This window comes from Diorhabda sublineata, chromosome 5, assembly GCF_026230105.1.
Source record: "Diorhabda sublineata isolate icDioSubl1.1 chromosome 5, icDioSubl1.1, whole genome shotgun sequence".
Taxonomy (NCBI): domain Eukaryota; kingdom Metazoa; phylum Arthropoda; class Insecta; order Coleoptera; family Chrysomelidae; genus Diorhabda; species Diorhabda sublineata.
Window position 1 is genome coordinate 35,787,515 of NC_079478.1, and position 19,345 is coordinate 35,806,859.

General features: G+C 30.6%; 6 non-coding genes across 6 annotated transcripts; 3 read left to right on the forward strand and 3 right to left on the reverse strand.

Moving 5' to 3' along the window:
• The first annotated feature begins 17,061 nt into the window (after window positions 1-17,061).
• Trnak-uuu (transfer RNA lysine (anticodon UUU)) lies at window positions 17,062-17,134 on the forward strand. Its single transcript has one exon. It is a non-coding gene; the product is annotated as a tRNA-Lys (tRNA).
• Window positions 17,135-17,414: 280 nt separating this feature from the next.
• On the forward strand, window positions 17,415-17,487 carry Trnak-uuu (transfer RNA lysine (anticodon UUU)). The gene has a single exon. It is a non-coding gene; the product is annotated as a tRNA-Lys (tRNA).
• A 467-nt stretch (window positions 17,488-17,954) lies between these two features.
• On the forward strand, window positions 17,955-18,027 carry Trnak-uuu (transfer RNA lysine (anticodon UUU)). The gene has a single exon. It is a non-coding gene; the product is annotated as a tRNA-Lys (tRNA).
• Window positions 18,028-18,179: 152 nt separating this feature from the next.
• On the reverse strand, window positions 18,180-18,252 carry Trnak-uuu (transfer RNA lysine (anticodon UUU)). Its single transcript has one exon. It is a non-coding gene; the product is annotated as a tRNA-Lys (tRNA).
• Window positions 18,253-18,457: 205 nt separating this feature from the next.
• Trnak-uuu (transfer RNA lysine (anticodon UUU)) lies at window positions 18,458-18,530 on the reverse strand. Its single transcript has one exon. It is a non-coding gene; the product is annotated as a tRNA-Lys (tRNA).
• A 189-nt stretch (window positions 18,531-18,719) lies between these two features.
• Trnak-uuu (transfer RNA lysine (anticodon UUU)) lies at window positions 18,720-18,792 on the reverse strand. The gene has a single exon. It is a non-coding gene; the product is annotated as a tRNA-Lys (tRNA).
• Between the last annotated feature and the right edge of the window lie 553 nt (window positions 18,793-19,345).

Genomic DNA, 19,345 nt, shown 5'->3' on the forward strand with positions numbered 1-19,345 from the left:
CAGATAAAAATTATAAAAATAACTAATTCTAATTCATAAGAGAACTAAAATCAAAACGATTTAGAAATATAAATATATCAAAAAGTCTAAGAAATAAGAAATTGAAGAAATTTATTTTATTATATAACCGTTTTCAAGATAAAAATTTATTTACTATTATTATATATATTATAAAGCGTATTTTTTCTACTGCACTGGATCAAACGATCGGGTTACTTCGGAAATACTTCGAGCAGCTAATTCACGTCAATAATAATAAATCTTCTTTTTCTAAACACTCCTCACATATTTTATCTAGGTTGTTGTATTGAAAGTATTAAGTTAAAAAATATTCAATTAGGTTTAATTAGATCTGTTGATAATTATCCTTTAAAATGACAAATTTGAAAATCCCTTTTCAATGTATATTCCATTATTACCGTTAAAATACAGTTAACCCATCGTACAATGCATGTGCTAAAAGTGAATTGAATAACGTATTGCTAGCGGAAATGCATTTCTAATGCGTACCGCGCATTAAAATGTTGTTTGGTTCATTACAATTCTTATAATTAGGAAATATAAGATTGATAAACCGGTAGTAGAAATGCAAAAAAGAAAAAGAAATGACCGATATTTGATTAGTAATAAAAAATAAACGTTTATAGATAAAAAACTGATATAAATGAAATATTGAGACAAGAAATATATTAAATTACGTACATAAAAGTTAGCAACCAAACAACATAGTCTGTTCTACGTACAAGTAGTAATAAAAGATAAAAAAATGCAACATACTGACACATATTTGCTTTTACTTGGCACTGTTGTTAGAATTATCATCTGTTGTCAGTTTCCACGAAGTCATTGACTTACTTTATGCAACATTAAAGGTTCTAGACGCACGTAGGTACGTGATAATTGTAAAAAAATATTATAATAACGCAAAAACATTGTTTTATGAATTTAAATAAGTTTTGAAGTAGCAAATTCGTTATTTTTTGTTGTAAATTGTACGAAACTAAAAACTTTTTGGGAAATAGACAAATTTCCGTTATACAGTCGATAAAATCGAATAAATTATTCTTAAATGAGATCTAATTGTTCTTAAATGAATAGTGTAAGCACATCAAATTCGCGCTTGAGTCGGCAAACTCGAGTTCATTGCCACTTTTGTATATTACACTCTTCTTTTCAGCGTCCAGTGCATAGGTATCAGGTAAGTGGCACGATGATCTCTGCTGACCTAGCAAAACCGAACATATCAAAATTAACCTTATTATTGCGACTATAGAAGTCTAAGCATGCGGCAAAAGTGGTCTAAGAATGTATTTGGTCGAAGAAACTGTTATTACCGATACACCCAATCAAATAACTGCATTAAAATATACTTTTTAAGATACTTTATATTTAATAACTAATTATCATGTACCAAATTGCAAAATTTTAACGTAAATAATTTTATTTATTAAAAGAAATTACGACAGAAATTTTTGACAGGTGATAAAAGGAGTGACACATTAATTCTATAAACAGTAATACCAACTCTTAAACTTATGCGTAACTAACTTAATTTTTTAGTTAAAAATACACTACTACTGACTTTTGATATAAATAGTGTATTAGTAGTATAAGATTTAGTCGGGTAATCTCAAGGTGGAGGCCAAAAAACCAAAATGAAGAAGAAGATAAGTTGTTTATCTATGGTTGAATAGCTATAGATATACATGCAATGTTTACGCATTGTATATTTGTTATAATAAGCACCTCCCTCGTATATCTATAATTTGTTATTATAGTACTTGTCTATAAATATATCTGAGCCATTTTGTGGCATCTGTAATTCAAGAAACACGTCTCATAAACCGTACGGTTTATTTAAAAAAATAACCGTTGGTCCATGAAAGTGAACTTACGTTGACACCAACAGTCTAAATTCGTGGGCCAATGAACCCGATTTTGCAATAATTATTTAATAAATGTCGAATACTAGAAATTTTTTATTGTTTTAAACTGAAATACATCACTTTTGAATTGAATAATTGAAAAAAGTTACTGTGAAAAGTTGTAGCTCGTAACTGTCATATTGTTAGTGTGTCAATTAAGACATTTATTTGTAACTAACTTCATAATATTGAAATTCTCAAAACAAAGCATTAAACCATAGAACTAAACACTTTATAAAAATTAAGTCTATGATTCAACTGTCAACGTGATTGTTGCAATTCGTATCTTGTAAAAAGTTTTGTTCTGTCTAATTACCATTTACATCTGGAACCCACACATATATAGTAAATTAATACTTTTTTCCAATGAGAAGAATGAATAGTAAAATTGCCCACATTCGAGTATAAGTGATGTAAGAGAGATTGTGTGGTTATGAAAGTAAGGCAACGAACGCGAGTAGCCTACCTTTAGCCAAGTTCATTGCTAAATTTATAGACCAGTCAACCTGCGACTTAAAATTATCGTGCTCGATATTTATTTAATTGTGTTAAATAAATCCGTAACTAACTTCACACATAAGAAGAAATAACGATTTGGCAGCTATGAAAAACTTCGTAATTTTCCGTTCTATGATATTTTAAAACCATAGATAAATATAAAAGTAATTAATTACCTAAAAGTGAAATAAATTTAAAGGAAAAAATTACCTTATTTTGAGAATGAGAAGAATAAATATCAAAAGTGATAAAACAAGATTGGTTATTAATAGTTTATTTGATTGTTTCAATTTCTTGTTTTCAAAATAGAACCTTTGTTAAATTTGGGCTAATGCCTTTCAAATAAAAGTATCGTAAAACCAATTTTTTTCCATGTTTACAAATCCACCGGAAACGTTCGTCATTGACGGCTGTCAACAAATACTAAACAAGATGGCGTCTTCAAACTTAAAAATTATAAAATCAAATTAATCAGAAACTTCCCTTGCATAAAGTTGTTTCACCCGATAGACCTATCAGTAGAACATTTAGATCTATTTTAAACAGTTATATGAAAAGTGTTAGTTCACTACAGGAGCCTATTATTTTATTATTACTGTTACTTGTAAGGCCCGTTACTTTAGTTGAAAGTAAACTTGGCTAGCTGTATACGTTTATATTTCGAGACCTACACAAATATAACTGTAAATCGACGTGGAATCTTCTGTTGTTATAGACCAACGAGAATATTAAACATTTTACTTTTAACTTTTAATTATATACGAGGGATAATCCTAAAACAAGTTCTATTATTATAGATTATTGATTATTCTTAAATCTTCTGAAAATTGCGTAGACAAAGTTCGACACACACTTTTTTCTTTTACTCAGGACTGACTTTGATTGATTTTTAGTCCAGTTTGGCCAACATAATTCTTGACGAATTTATTGATTCCAACTTAAACTTAACAGTACCAACATATTAACTGTGGTTACGGTAGTTGTAAGGTTTATAAAAAAAGAAATATGTTGGTAGTACTTTTCGATAATTACACTTTGATATTGAACAGGAATCTAGAGCACCCTATTGAAATTGATGACATTTGGGGCCACTGAACTATATCACAGTAATAAATATATTAAAAATTGATGTTTCTAATTCGAAATCATTCATAGATATGGAGATTCACCATAAAGTAATATCACGAACGCGAGAGTCATCGGAGGTCTTTGAACTTTTAAATTCACTTGTTGGTACCGCAAATCGACCCGTTCAAACTTTATCTTTCTTTATGATGGTATATTTTTACATTTTTCTTTCATTTCACAAGTGTTTTTATTGAAAACATTCTGATGTAAATATCTTTATTACAAGTTAGGTTATGTGATGTCATATTTTATTTATGAAGTATTTCCGGAAAATTGATATACCGGGGAAGGTTTTAAAGAAGTATTCATGGATTATTCCAAAGAAGATGTTCCATTAAATGTATTAAATGAATTATTTTCTTTTGTATCGACTTGTCAAAATGTTATTGGATGTTTACATTTGTGAAATATTTTAAATTCAGATTATACAGAGGGTGTCTGATAAGTAATTTTGGTTTTTATGTGGGAAAATTATGAACCAACATGAAAGGGGCACAAGACAACTGGACACTGCAATCTAGTTCTTCAATTTTTAAAGAAATTTTTAACAATGTAGTTTGAAATCCTTCGTTATACATCATTTAAACCCAGGATTATCATCAAATTTGTTATTAGCTACTCCTTCGATAATTTGATGCAATGCTAAAGAATGTTAGTGGTACGTTTGAACTACTACACACAGTTCTTCCATTTTTGAAGAAATTTCCAACAATGTAGTTTAAAATCCTTCGTTATACATCATTTAAACCCAGGATTATCATCAAATTTGTTATTAGCTACTCCTTCGATAATTTGATGCAATGCTAAAGAATGTTAGTGGTACGTTTGAACTACTACACACGGTTCTTCCATTTTCAAAGAAATTTTCAACAATGTAGTTTAAAATCCTTCGTTATACATCATTTAAACCCAGGATTATCATCAAATTTGTTATTAGCTACTCCTTCGATAATTTGATGCAATGCTAAAGAATGTTAGTGGTACGTTTGAACTACTACACACAGTTCTTCCATTTTTGAAGAAATTTTCAACAATGTAGTTTAAAATCCTTCGTTATACATCATTTAAACCCAGGATTATCATCAAATTTGTTATTAGCTACTCCTTCGATAATTTGATGCAATGCTAAAGAATGTTAGTGGTACGTTTGAACTACTACACACAGTTCTTCCATTTTTGAAGAAATTTCCAACAATGTAGTTTAAAATCCTTCGTTATACATCATTTTAACCCAGGATTATCATCAAATTTGTTATTAGCTACTCCTTCGATAATTTGATGCAATGCTAAAGAATGTTAGTGGTACGTTTGAACTACTACACACGGTTCTTCCATTTTCAAAGAAATTTTCAACAATGTAGTTTAAAATCCTTCGTTATACATCATTTAAACCCAGGATTATCATCAAATTTGTTATTAGCTACTCCTTCGATAATTTGATGCAATGCTAAAGAATGTTAGTGGTACGTTTGAACTACTACACACAGTTCTTCCATTTTTGAAGAAATTTTCAACAATGTAGTTTAAAATCCTTCGTTATACATCATTTAAACCCAGGATTATCATCAAATTTGTTATTAGCTACTCCTTCGATAATTTGATGCAATGCTAAAGAATGTTAGTGGTACGTTTGAACTACTACACACAGTTCTTCCATTTTTGAAGAAATTTCCAACAATGTAGTTTAAAATCCTTCGTTATACATCATTTTAACCCAGGATTATCATCAAATTTGTTATTAGCTACTCCTTCGATAATTTGATGCAATGCTAAAGAATGTTAGTGGTACGTTTGAACTACTACACACGGTTCTTCCATTTTCAAAGAAATTTTCAACAATGTAGTTTAAAATCCTTCGTTATACATCATTTAAACCCAGGATTATCATCAAATTTGTTATTAGCTACTCCTTCGATAATTTGATGCAATGCTAAAGAATGTTAGTGGTACGTTTGAACTACTACACACGGTTCTTCCATTTTCAAAGAAATTTTCAACAATGTAGTTTAAAATCCTTCGTTATACATCATTTAAACCCAGGATTATCATCAAATTTGTTATTAGCTACTCCTTCGATAATTTGATGCAATGCTAAAGAATGTTAGTGGTACGTTTGAACTACTACACACGGTTCTTCCATTTTCAAAGAAATTTTCAACAATGTAGTTTAAAATCCTTCGTTATACATCATTTAAACCCAGGATTATCATCAAATTTGTTATTAGCTACTCCTTCGATAATTTGATGCAATGCTAAAGAATGTTAGTGGTACGTTTGAACTACTACACACGGTTCTTCCATTTTCAAAGAAATTTTCAACAATGTAGTTTAAAATCCTTCGTTATACATCATTTAAACCCAGGATTATCATCAAATTTGTTATTAGCTACTCCTTCGATAATTTGATGCAATGCTAAAGAATGTTAGTGGTACGTTTGAACTACTACACACGGTTCTTCCATTTTCAAAGAAATTTTCAACAATGTAGTTTAAAATCCTTCGTTATACATCATTTAAACCCAGGATTATCATCAAATTTGTTATTAGCTACTCCTTCGATAATTTGATGCAATGCTAAAGAATGTTAGTGGTACGTTTGAACTACTACACACGGTTCTTCCATTTTCAAAGAAATTTTCAACAATGTAGTTTAAAATCCTTCGTTATACATCATTTAAACCCAGGATTATCATCAAATTTGTTATTAGCTACTCCTTCGATAATTTGATGCAATGCTAAAGAATGTTAGTGGTACGTTTGAACTACTACACACAGTTCTTCCATTTTTGAAGAAATTTTCAACAATGTAGTTTAAAATCCTTCGTTATACATCATTTAAACCCAGGATTATCATCAAATTTGTTATTAGCTACTCCTTCGATAATTTGATGCAATGCTAAAGAATGTTAGTGGTACGTTTGAACTACTACACACAGTTCTTCCATTTTCAAAGAAATTTTCAACAATGTAGTTTAAAATCCTTCGTTATACATCATTTAAACCCAGGATTATCATCAAATTTGTTATTAGCTACTCCTTCGATAATTTGATGCAATGCTAAAGAATGTTAGTGGTACGTTTGAACTACTACACACGGTTCTTCCATTTTCAAAGAAATTTTCAACAATGTAGTTTAAAATCCTTCGTTATACATCATTTAAACCCAGGATTATCATCAAATTTGTTATTAGCTACTCCTTCGATAATTTGATGCAATGCTAAAGAATGTTAGTGGTACGTTTGAACTACTACACACAGTTCTTCCATTTTTGAAGAAATTTTCAACAATGTAGTTTAAAATCCTTCGTTATACATCATTTAAACCCAGGATTATCATCAAATTTGTTATTAGCTACTCCTTCGATAATTTGATGCAATGCTAAAGAATGTTAGTGGTACGTTTGAACTACTACACACAGTTCTTCCATTTTTGAAGAAATTTCCAACAATGTAGTTTAAAATCCTTCGTTATACATCATTTAAACCCAGGATTATCATCAAATTTGTTATTAGCTACTCCTTCGATAATTTGATGCAATGCTAAAGAATGTTAGTGGTACGTTTGAACTACTACACACGGTTCTTCCATTTTCAAAGAAATTTTCAACAATGTAGTTTAAAATCCTTCGTTATACATCATTTAAACCCAGGATTATCATCAAATTTGTTATTAGCTACTCCTTCGATAATTTGATGCAATGCTAAAGAATGTTAGTGGTACGTTTGAACTACTACACACAGTTCTTCCATTTTTGAAGAAATTTTCAACAATGTAGTTTAAAATCCTTCGTTATACATCATTTAAACCCAGGATTATCATCAAATTTGTTATTAGCTACTCCTTCGATAATTTGATGCAATGCTAAAGAATGTTAGTGGTACGTTTGAACTACTACACACAGTTCTTCCATTTTTGAAGAAATTTCCAACAATGTAGTTTAAAATCCTTCGTTATACATCATTTTAACCCAGGATTATCATCAAATTTGTTATTAGCTACTCCTTCGATAATTTGATGCAATGCTAAAGAATGTTAGTGGTACGTTTGAACTACTACACACAGTTCTTCCATTTTTGAAGAAATTTTCAACAATGTAGTTTAAAATCCTTCGTTATACATCATTTAAACCCAGGATTATCATCAAATTTGTTATTAGCTACTCCTTCGATAATTTGATGCAATGCTAAAGAATGTTAGTGGTACGTTTGAACTACTACACACAGTTCTTCCATTTTTGAAGAAATTTCCAACAATGTAGTTTAAAATCCTTCGTTATACATCATTTTAACCCAGGATTATCATCAAATTTGTTATTAGCTACTCCTTCGATAATTTGATGCAATGCTAAAGAATGTTAGTGGTACGTTTGAACTACTACACACAGTTCTTCCATTTTTGAAGAAATTTTCAACAATGTAGTTTAAAATCCTTCGTTATACATCATTTAAACCCAGGATTATCATCAAATTTGTTATTAGCTACTCCTTCGATAATTTGATGCAATGCTAAAGAATGTTAGTGGTACGTTTGAACTACTACACACAGTTCTTCCATTTTTGAAGAAATTTCCAACAATGTAGTTTAAAATCCTTCGTTATACATCATTTAAACCCAGGATTATCATCAAATTTGTTATTAGCTACTCCTTCGATAATTTGATGCAATGCTAAAGAATGTTAGTGGTACGTTTGAACTACTACACACGGTTCTTCCATTTTCAAAGAAATTTTCAACAATGTAGTTTAAAATCCTTCGTTATACATCATTTAAACCCAGGATTATCATCAAATTTGTTATTAGCTACTCCTTCGATAATTTGATGCAATGCTAAAGAATGTTAGTGGTACGTTTGAACTACTACACACAGTTCTTCCATTTTTGAAGAAATTTTCAACAATGTAGTTTAAAATCCTTCGTTATACATCATTTAAACCCAGGATTATCATCAAATTTGTTATTAGCTACTCCTTCGATAATTTGATGCAATGCTAAAGAATGTTAGTGGTACGTTTGAACTACTACACACAGTTCTTCCATTTTTGAAGAAATTTCCAACAATGTAGTTTAAAATCCTTCGTTATACATCATTTTAACCCAGGATTATCATCAAATTTGTTATTAGCTACTCCTTCGATAATTTGATGCAATGCTAAAGAATGTTAGTGGTACGTTTGAACTACTACACACGGTTCTTCCATTTTCAAAGAAATTTTCAACAATGTAGTTTAAAATCCTTCGTTATACATCATTTAAACCCAGGATTATCATCAAATTTGTTATTAGCTACTCCTTCGATAATTTGATGCAATGCTAAAGAATGTTAGTGGTACGTTTGAACTACTACACACAGTTCTTCCATTTTTGAAGAAATTTTCAACAATGTAGTTTAAAATCCTTCGTTATACATCATTTAAACCCAGGATTATCATCAAATTTGTTATTAGCTACTCCTTCGATAATTTGATGCAATGCTAAAGAATGTTAGTGGTACGTTTGAACTACTACACACAGTTCTTCCATTTTTGAAGAAATTTTCAACAATGTAGTTTAAAATCCTTCGTTATACATCATTTAAACCCAGGATTATCATCAAATTTGTTATTAGTTACTCCTTCGATAATTTGATGCAATGCTAAAGAATGTTAGTGGTACGTTTGAACTACTACACACAGTTCTTCCATTTTTGAAGAAATTTTCAACAATGTAGTTTAAAATCCTTCGTTATACATCATTTTAACCCAGGATTATCATCAAATTTGTTATTAGCTACTCCTTCGATAATTTGATGCAATGCTAAAGAATGTTAGTGGTACGTTTGAACTACTACACACGGTTCTTCCATTTTTGAAGAAATTTTCAACAATGTAGTTTAAAATCCTTCGTTATACATCATTTAAACCCAGGATTATCATCAAATTTGTTATTAGCTACTCCTTCGATAATTTGATGCAATGCTAAAGAATGTTAGTGGTACGTTTGAACTACTACACACAATTCTTCCATTTTTGAAGAAATTTTCAACAATGTAGTTTAAAATCCTTCGTTATACATCATTTAAACCCAGGATTATCATCAAATTTGTTATTAGCTACTCCTTCGATAATTTGATGCAATGCTAAAGAATGTTAGTGGTACGTTTGAACTACTACACACAATTCTTCCATTTTTGAAGAAATTTTCAACAATGTAGTTTAAAATCCTTCGTTATACATCATTTAAACCCAGGATTATCATCAAATTTGTTATTAGCTACTCCTTCGATAATTTGATGCAATGCTAAAGAATGTTAGTGGTACGTTTGAACTACTACACACAGTTCTTCCATTTTTGAAGAAATTTTCAACAATGTAGTTTAAAATCCTTCGTTATACATCATTTTAACCCAGGATTATCATCAAATTTGTTATTAGCTACTCCTTCGATAATTTGATGCAATGCTAAAGAATGTTAGTGGTACGTTTGAACTACTACACACAGTTCTTCCATTTTTGAAGAAATTTTCTACAATGTAGTTTAAAATCCTTCGTTATACATCATTTAAACCCAGGATTATCATCAAATTTGTTATTAGCTACTCCTTCGATAATTTGATGCAATGCTAAAGAATGTTAGTGGTACGTTTGAACTACTACACACAGTTCTTCCATTTTTGAAGAAATTTTCAACAATGTAGTTTAAAATCCTTCGTTATACATCATTTAAACCCAGGATTATCTTCAAATTTGTTATTAGCTACTGCTTCGATAATTTGATGCAATGCTAAAGAATGTTAGTGGTACGTTTGAACTACTACACACAGTTCTTCCATTTTTGAAGAAATTTCCAACAATGTAGTTTAAAATCCTTCGTTATACATCATTTTAACCCAGGATTATCATCAAATTTGTTATTAGCTACTCCTTCGATAATTTGATGTAATGCTAAAGAATGTTAGTGGTACGTTTGAACTACTACACACAGTTCTTCCATTTTTGAAGAAATTTTCAACAATGTAGTTTAAAATCCTTCGTTATACATCATTTAAACCCAGGATTATCTTCAAATTTGTTATTAGCTACTGCTTCGATGATTTGATCCAATGTAAGGGATGATAGTGGTACATTTGAACTACTACACACAGTTCTTTCATTTTTAGAGAAATTTTCAACAATTTAGTTTAAAATCCTTCGTTATACATCATTTAAACCCAGGATTATCATCAAATTTGTTATTAGCTACTCCTTCGATAATTTGATGTAATGCTAAAGAATGTTAGTGGTACGTTTGAACTACTACACACAGTTCTTCCATTTTTGAAGAAATTTTCAACAATGTAGTTTAAAATCCTTCGTTATACATCATTTAAACCCAGGATTATCTTCAAATTTGTTACTAATTACTGCTTTGATAATTTGATGCAATGTTGAAGTATAAAAATAACTAAATAAAGATACAAATAAAACAAAATTTCAATATACACAATGGAAATTTCGATTTGATTTCAATTGGCAAGTGATTGTGCATTATTTCCGCATTGTAAAGTATTGAGCCCTTAACTGATTCTTTGGAGAAATTGTAGAAGCGTGTTTACGAATCAGACAAACGGATTCTGAGATGAATAAAGAAGGAAAATTCCGAATTTTCAATCTCTAAATATAAAATTGATTATTAATCATTCTTATTTCATATTAAAAAGTGATTTACTGCATAACACCTTGTCTGAATCGTGTAGATACTAGTTACTTAACTAACAGCTACATCGAATGACCAGGTAAACTTCAATTTAAAATAATATCAGTTGTAAACGTCTTTATTCGAAATAAAATCAAGATTTCAATAGAAACATTCCCGTAGAAACAAGTTTTTCTTTTCGTCAGACCACAAATTCCTCAAACGTCGTTTCGGTTTCTTCTAATCATCGACGATAACATTTTTTTTTTTTCTAAATAAAATGTTGATATTTCGTAGCAACTAACCTCCACAACGTAGCTTTAGAAAAATAAGAAACGTGTAGGTCATCGACCGAAATATAGATTTTTAACAGCCGTTATTTCGATATTGAGGATGGCCAGTTCGGTATTTTATTGGAATGAATATACCGGAAGAATCGATTTGCTTATTGTCATTTTCAACGTTTAATAGTGAAACAATCGAAGATAACTTTGTCAAAAATCGAAATTTTCGCGATTATAACCTCAAAGGACTAGTTTTTGAAACCCGGCAACTCTGATTTTTTATGGTATTATCCTAATGAATAATCCAGGTCCCAAATTGGAAATCAAAAGAAGCAGATGCAGATGATCATCACACCAGCTCTGCTGCCTCTACCTATGATCCAGTGGTAGCCTTTGGTAAGGATATTAACTTCCTGATCCAGGTGCAAAGCATCGATATCCAGGTTACCTCCTACCTAATCGATTCCACTCCTTGCAGACATACAATCAGGTAAAAATTTGTCTTTGCTTCACGTATAATCTTCTTTCAGGTGTGGTTGGGATGACGACCAGAGATGCAGCTCCAGAAGACCTCTTGCAGATGATTTCTTGCAGCTGCACGAAGGGTTATGGAAAGGCAGGATTGAAATGCTCGTTGTAGTAGTGGAGATCTCGGAAGACGACGATCTATGCCCCGACAAAATGGAGGATAACTTCTGGGAACAAGACGTCGATTAATCGTTTTTTTTTTCATTTTTTTCAAATAGATAGAGATTTAAAAGATGTCGGAACGTCAATATTTTACTATCGAAACAAAGCTGTTATCTATTTTTATGTATGAGAGAGTAATAAATTGACGAAGCACTCGTAATTCATAGGCGTCGTATTTTAGTTTGAAATAATATTTATTCGAATATAATAAATATATAAAATGATAAATAGATTAAGCTTTAGACCTCTGCTTTTGCATTTAGCCAAAAAAACGAACGAGAAAACAAACTGCTGCAGCCTTTCTGGCTCTTTCCAGTTTGGAAGATTTTTTTTGTGTTTTTTTGTTGTTTTTTAATTTTTTTGTTCATTATTTCATAGAAAACGGGTGAATTGAGGGTGGGGGAGGTTTAGCTGCGATTGCATTATTCACCAGGTTACAGGAAAACCGCGGAAAACCTGCAGCACGCACACACACACGCGAGAAGGAAATTCCACAACTTCCTGTCATTTAGACAGGTTCTTGTTAGCGTTTCAGATTTGCCTGTAGACTCCTTTTGATTTTCCGAAGTCTATGGTACAAAGTGGAGGCCTTATTTTTTTGGTAAGAGTTAGCCTAATGGCTATACATGGATCACCCTATATAGGGTGTCCCACGACGAGTTAAAACTATCTGTATATGGCAAAATACTCATAGTAAAATGATGAAAATTTCTACGTTTGGGTTTTCGGATACGATCTTTTTAACTAAAATATTTTTAAAGATGGCCGACTTCCGTTTCTACCGGAAGTCGACTGTAACTTTGTTATTTTAAATAAAACACCCTGTATATTAATACATTTTTGAAATCTACGTAAAATTATAGATTACTTTTGTTTAAAAACTTTTTTCGAAAAATGCATACTTTTTGAGTTATTAATTTTTTTGTAAAAAATTTGACAGTTGCAGACCCTTATAAATTATTTTTTTACAAAAATACCCTTGAAGGTATGAAAATGGTTTCTGTTTGTTTGATTTTAGCAAGGTTAGACGTATTTGAATCTATTTTGAAAAATTCTTCATTTTATACAGGGTGTGTATAAAAAGTGGTCAAAGTTTAACTTCAAATTTCTTTATTATTTTAAATAGAACCACCCGGTTTTTTCTATTTTAATGCATTCAAGGGTAAAAAATATGGCAAATTCATTCAACAATTGACTACTGACAGTTTAATAAGTGTCATTTATTACAAAGCCTACTAAAAGTATACATAAAAAATTAAAACTAATGAATAAATAAAATTTTACAGAAAACATTTAATATCTGGTTAACGGTAAGGTTTAGGTATAGAAAAGTATATATGAATTTGTCTTATTTTTTACCTCTGAATGCATTAAACTAGAAAAAACCGGGTGGTTCTATTTAAAATAATGAAGAAATTTGATATTTATGAAGTTAAACTTTGAACACTTTTTATAGACACCCTGTATAAAATGAAGAATTCTTTAACATAAATTCAAATACGTCTGACTTTGCTCAAATTAATCAAATAGAAACTATTTTGATATCTTCAAAGGTATTCTCGTAAAAAAATAATTTATAGGGGTCTGCAACGGTCAAATTTTTTACAAAAAAATTAATAACTCAAAAAGTATGCATTTTTCGAAAAAAGTTTTTAGACAAAAGTATACTAAAATTTCATGTAAATCTCAAAAATGTATTAATATATTGGGTGTTCTATTTAAAATAACAAAGTTACAGTCGACTTCCGGTAGAACCGGAAGTCGGCCATCTTTGAAAATATTTTAGTTAAAAAGATCGTATCCGAAAACCCAAACGTAGAAATTTTCATCATTGTACTATGAGTATTTTGCCAAATAACTCGTCGTGGGACGTTTAACTTCATAAATATCAAATTTCTTTATTTTTTTAAATAGAACCACCCTGTTTTTTCTATTTTATTGTTGTAGCCAAATATTATCTAAAGATTTGTTTTCAGTTGAAGCGGTTTTTCTGCGCCTTTTAACCCATAAGTTTCGTTAAACTTTTCTACTAATTTACTTCGGTTAGGATATAAATTATTAACAAGATATTAGACGTTTCTTGTTACTTTCTACACCTAACACCCCATCCTAATATCAATTCTTCTCCAGATAAACCATTCATCGTAATTTTCGATAAATTTCAACAATAATAATTTATTGAAACGTCAAATGCAAATATAATTTCGAAATTATAGCATTTGGATATAGGAAACATTAGACGAAAAAAAAAATAAAAAATATTTCTAAAAATACAAACTATACAGGGTGATCCGTTTGAAATAACAAATTTCGTTATATTCCGGGAAAAATTACAGATCTGACAACAATGTAAATACCACCATACAAACCGATTTCGAGAAATTGACGCGTTCCACGCATAAAACACACTATGTAAATATATAATATACGAGGTGATTATGAAAAACCGTCGTTTTATATTATAACCGAACGTATTAATCGATTAATTAATTTCCATCGAACCGATAGTGTAAGTTAAACACGAATTGTCCTGTATACGATTTGATTAGTCCACCTTCTCGGTTTCAATTCCGTTTACGCTCCTTTTCTTCGGGTTACTACCGATCGACGTCCCACTTTGCGAATTCCACGTTACCAACGAAGAACGGCCTATCGCCGGGTTAGACAAAGAGAAACGAAAAAAGAAGAAGAAAAGGTTCGTGAACCTGGTATATAACTGTAATACATTGCATAAGTGTTCCGATAACTTTCATTCAGGGTCGGCTAGCGATCTCTGCAATATTTTCTTATTAGGATGTAGTATGGAGGTGGCGGGTGGAGTTGAAACGTTGCGGGGGAAGGTTAATGTCGTGGAGTGGATTGGATATGGTCAAGGTTGTTTAGATTTCGTTATACGTAATCGACGTTATCGAAGGGCTCGCCGATTTTATTAACCCGAATAAAATTAAAACAAATAAAAGTCTAGAATTATTGGAGTTGTCCAACTACCAGTTGTCTACATTCAACCGTTCATTAAATATAAAAAAAGAAGAACGCGAATTTGCATTTTCTTCTCTATTATAATTTTCGATCGAATGTACTAATCAGGAACCGGCGTATAACATCTTGTCGTTGGGATAATAACTTGACAATTATATGACATCTGTCATATTATAAATACGCTGTTAATTTTAAAATTATACATGAAATTGCATCTTATTAAGCCCATTTTGTAGCAACAGGTGGAAAAATTGCATATCAAATTTTATTTTCATTGACACACAATACAGAGTGAGTCCAAATTATCTCGAAAACATTTTTGTGCACGAGAATCTCGTGATACGACCTGTATTATGTTGATATTTACATCGTTGTCAGATCTTTAACTTTGTTATTTATAATCTAAACTGATCCGAGTTGTTTTTGTACTTAATTAAATATATCGTAACCTATTAAGGATCTATTCAATAATTATTAGCAACAGCAGCTTCAATTCTGTTCCTTAATTCCAAAAATTTAGCTGGTAGCGTCACTTACAAACGATCCTCAATGAAATCCCAATAATTTTAATAATAATAATCATTATTTGTATGTTAAATACTGATTAGATCATTTAAATTAGCAAATTTCGATTTAATGTTAATAAATTTAGTCCACCCCTCGTAGATAGCGAACTGGATTCGATTTATACACCGCCATAGTGCACAAGCGGTCAATGACAGTATAAACCACAATATCTGTGTTAACCCATTTGAAAATATCTATTGTATAATGTTTATTACTGAAGTCATGGTTTCAAATTACAGTAATTTCCACACAGCGATGTTAGTTGGTACTTGAATCGGTTCTACTTTCAATATAACGGTGCCTATTTGCTTGTAGTACTAGCAAATTGATTTAGTTTTATCCGTTGTGCAATTATTCGAACGAAAAAAATCATTTGAACGTTTATTAGTAACAATTTTCGTATTTATAGGTTAACCCTCGTACGTTACATTCAATTAATTCACTTTTAAATAAGTTAATAGACGTATACAACGCTCTGTATAACTAAATCATTCTTCAATCACGTCACAAGAACTCGATTCACTACCCACCGTTAATCGACAGTCTAAAATTTCATCTTATATTACATTAGTCATTATATTACCTAACAAAAAATATATTTTACGGTACTTTTGACCCTCCCAACATCCCAAAAAGGTTTCCCTGACAGATATTTAGACACAGACAAAAAAAATGAAGTTTTATTATCGAGGAAGTACCTTTAGATAGCACCTTCGTCGATCTTTATAATAGATGCATAAAAAATAGGGAAGCCACCTTTTTTTTATTATATAAAAGTACCGCTAGTTCTCGACAGGTAAAAATTTTTTTTGGATCATAGAATTTGTATTTCAACATATGGTGAATAGAAGAATCGAATTCGGAAAAAGGTCCAATAGGAAAGTTTGTTTAGAATTACGGCACTTCTCGATTTCGTACTGAATTTGTTATATATTGCTACCATTACTTATTGTTTAAATGGTTATTAGATCCAAACAAATTTGAAAAAATTAGAAAATTTGTTGTTAATTTCATCACTTATATGCGAATAACGCGAAGTTCAATGTTGCGATCGGCGATGTTCGGTTTGACGGCGGGGTACACTGAGTGTAGGTAAGTGTGTCAATGAACGATATTGACCTCTAAACAACAGTGATATTTCTCCATAAGATAATTGTAGTTATCTTTTCGCTATTATTATTCTTTAAATTGGTTTCTTAAGAAATTCCAAAAGACATTATCATTAAAAAAAGATAGTAAATTACACAAAATGATATTCTTTCAATCATTATTATGTAAAGTATACTTATTTATAGCTCTATAGTTTATCTACTAGAATAGTTGGATTCAACATATTTAAGCCCGGGTAGCTCAGTCGGTAGAGCATTGGACTTTTAATCCAAGGGTCCAGGGTTCAAGTCCCTGCTCGGGCGGTCTTTTTTTTCAATTTTTTTCTTTGAGTCTAATACTCCGTTTTCTATACGGAAAATATTGTTTTATTTTCATAAATTTTTGTTTTACTTATTTATGGAAACAAGTTCGAATTAGTTTTTCATTATAAAATGTATTAACTACACATTTATTATTTCCAATACAAGAAAAAGGATGATTTATTGTTTTCACATAATAGTTTTTTTATTTAAAAAAATTTCAATTCAAATATTGTTAATTTATATATGGACCGTATTGATTCTAATAATTTTTTTAATTACAGCCCGGGTAGCTCAGTCGGTAGAGCATTGGACTTTTAATCCAAGGGTCCAGGGTTCAAGTCCCTGCTCGGGCGATTATTTTTTCCTAATTTTATTGCAAGTTCTTATAATTTATATTCTAAGTAAATAGATTTTTTTCTAAAATTCAACTAGTATAACTGAAATACATGACAAAACAGAATCGAGATAAATATATTAATTTTCCGTTTTTACAATCTGGATGTAAAATTTTCAAAACACGTGGATTATTCCAAATGGTGACGATAGAGGGGTGTGGGAGACATTAGGTGGCTGTGGAAGACATTAGGGTCTGTAGTAACTTCATTTTCGTACGGAACAATTTCATCAGTTACTTTGGAATTCTACTGACCTCATCAATAATCGATTTTATTATAGGGGAAATAATTTATAACATTGTAGATATTTATTTTCAGTATTTTATAATTTTTTAAAATTTCTAAGTAAAAATCATTAAAAATAATTCTAAAAATAAGTTTTTTTCATATATTTATTGAAACGTATGTAGGAGACAAATTTGTGTGCCCGGGTAGCTCAGTCGGTAGAGCATTGGACTTTTAATCCAAGGGTCCAGGGTTCAAGTCCCTGCTCGGGCGACTTTTTTATAAATCCCATAGTAAATATGTGAAATTCAATTGTTTTAACTATTATTTTTGTTAATCTTTTTTAATTTTATAATTTGAAATTGTGACAACTAAATTTCCGAATGTTTAGTTCAAATAAGATGTTTAAAATAATATAAAAATTACGCCCGAGCAGGGACTTGAACCCTGGACCCTTGGATTAAAAGTCCAATGCTCTACCGACTGAGCTACCCGGGCATGTAAATTTTGCATTTTTTTTACATTGATGAAAACAGACTTTATTATAATAGAAATATTCTAAACATTCTTATTTTTAATACCTTCTCATATGTTTTTATTGCTAAATTGTTTCGATTTTATGTTTTTTTTTTTTAAATTTAATCTAATTTAGCAATGAAAAAAATTAAAATTTTACCCGTGAGGTTTTTCATAAAAAAAAGTCCGCCCGAGCAGGGACTTGAACCCTGGACCCTTGGATTAAAAGTCCAATGCTCTACCGACTGAGCTACCCGGGCTTAAAGGAAGAGCTCCAGGATCTACATCAATAGAAAATATGCGTAAATCATACTTTTGCAATTATACGAATGAACGAAAAATAAAGATATAAAGATATTATTGAATTAAAAATGTATTAGCTTTACAACATAATATGTTCGGGTAGAAATGTTAAATTGAATATAAGTTTAGTAGAAATAAAAAAAAGCCGCCCGAGCAGGGACTTGAACCCTGGACCCTTGGATTAAAAGTCCAATGCTCTACCGACTGAGCTACCCGGGCACTTGAGTAACGTACGGTAAAATTAGTAATTTTACAAAAACGCTATGAAATATCGCTTTCTAACATTGAAAAAATAAAGGTTGAATAATTTCGTCATATACATTTTGTAATTGATAAAAAGTGTTGTAAACTATTTTCAAATGAATTATTAATAATTCCTAGATTTATTGTTATATATTAGTTGAATATTTATTTCTAACTCTTACAATTAGTACAGACTTTTTGTTCTATAACATCACGTGACACAATTATAACGCGCTAGCAATATCATACACCAAACTATTTTTGTTATCTTAAATCTTAAACCCTTTCGAGCTCTTAACCTAATTTAAAAATAGAATAAGTATCCAAAATCGTTTTTTCAGCTGGTGTTTGTATATTGTGCCGCTAGGTCCACCTGTCTTTACCCTTTTTTTCTTCAAAACTCGATCTTAATGAGGCTCTTACGCCTCGAGCGCTTTTGTACAGGTCAACTTGAAAGGGTTTATTAAAGTTTTTGTAACAGCGCCCATTAGGAGATGGGTGGAAGGCCCGTTAGAATACGTAAAAGTCA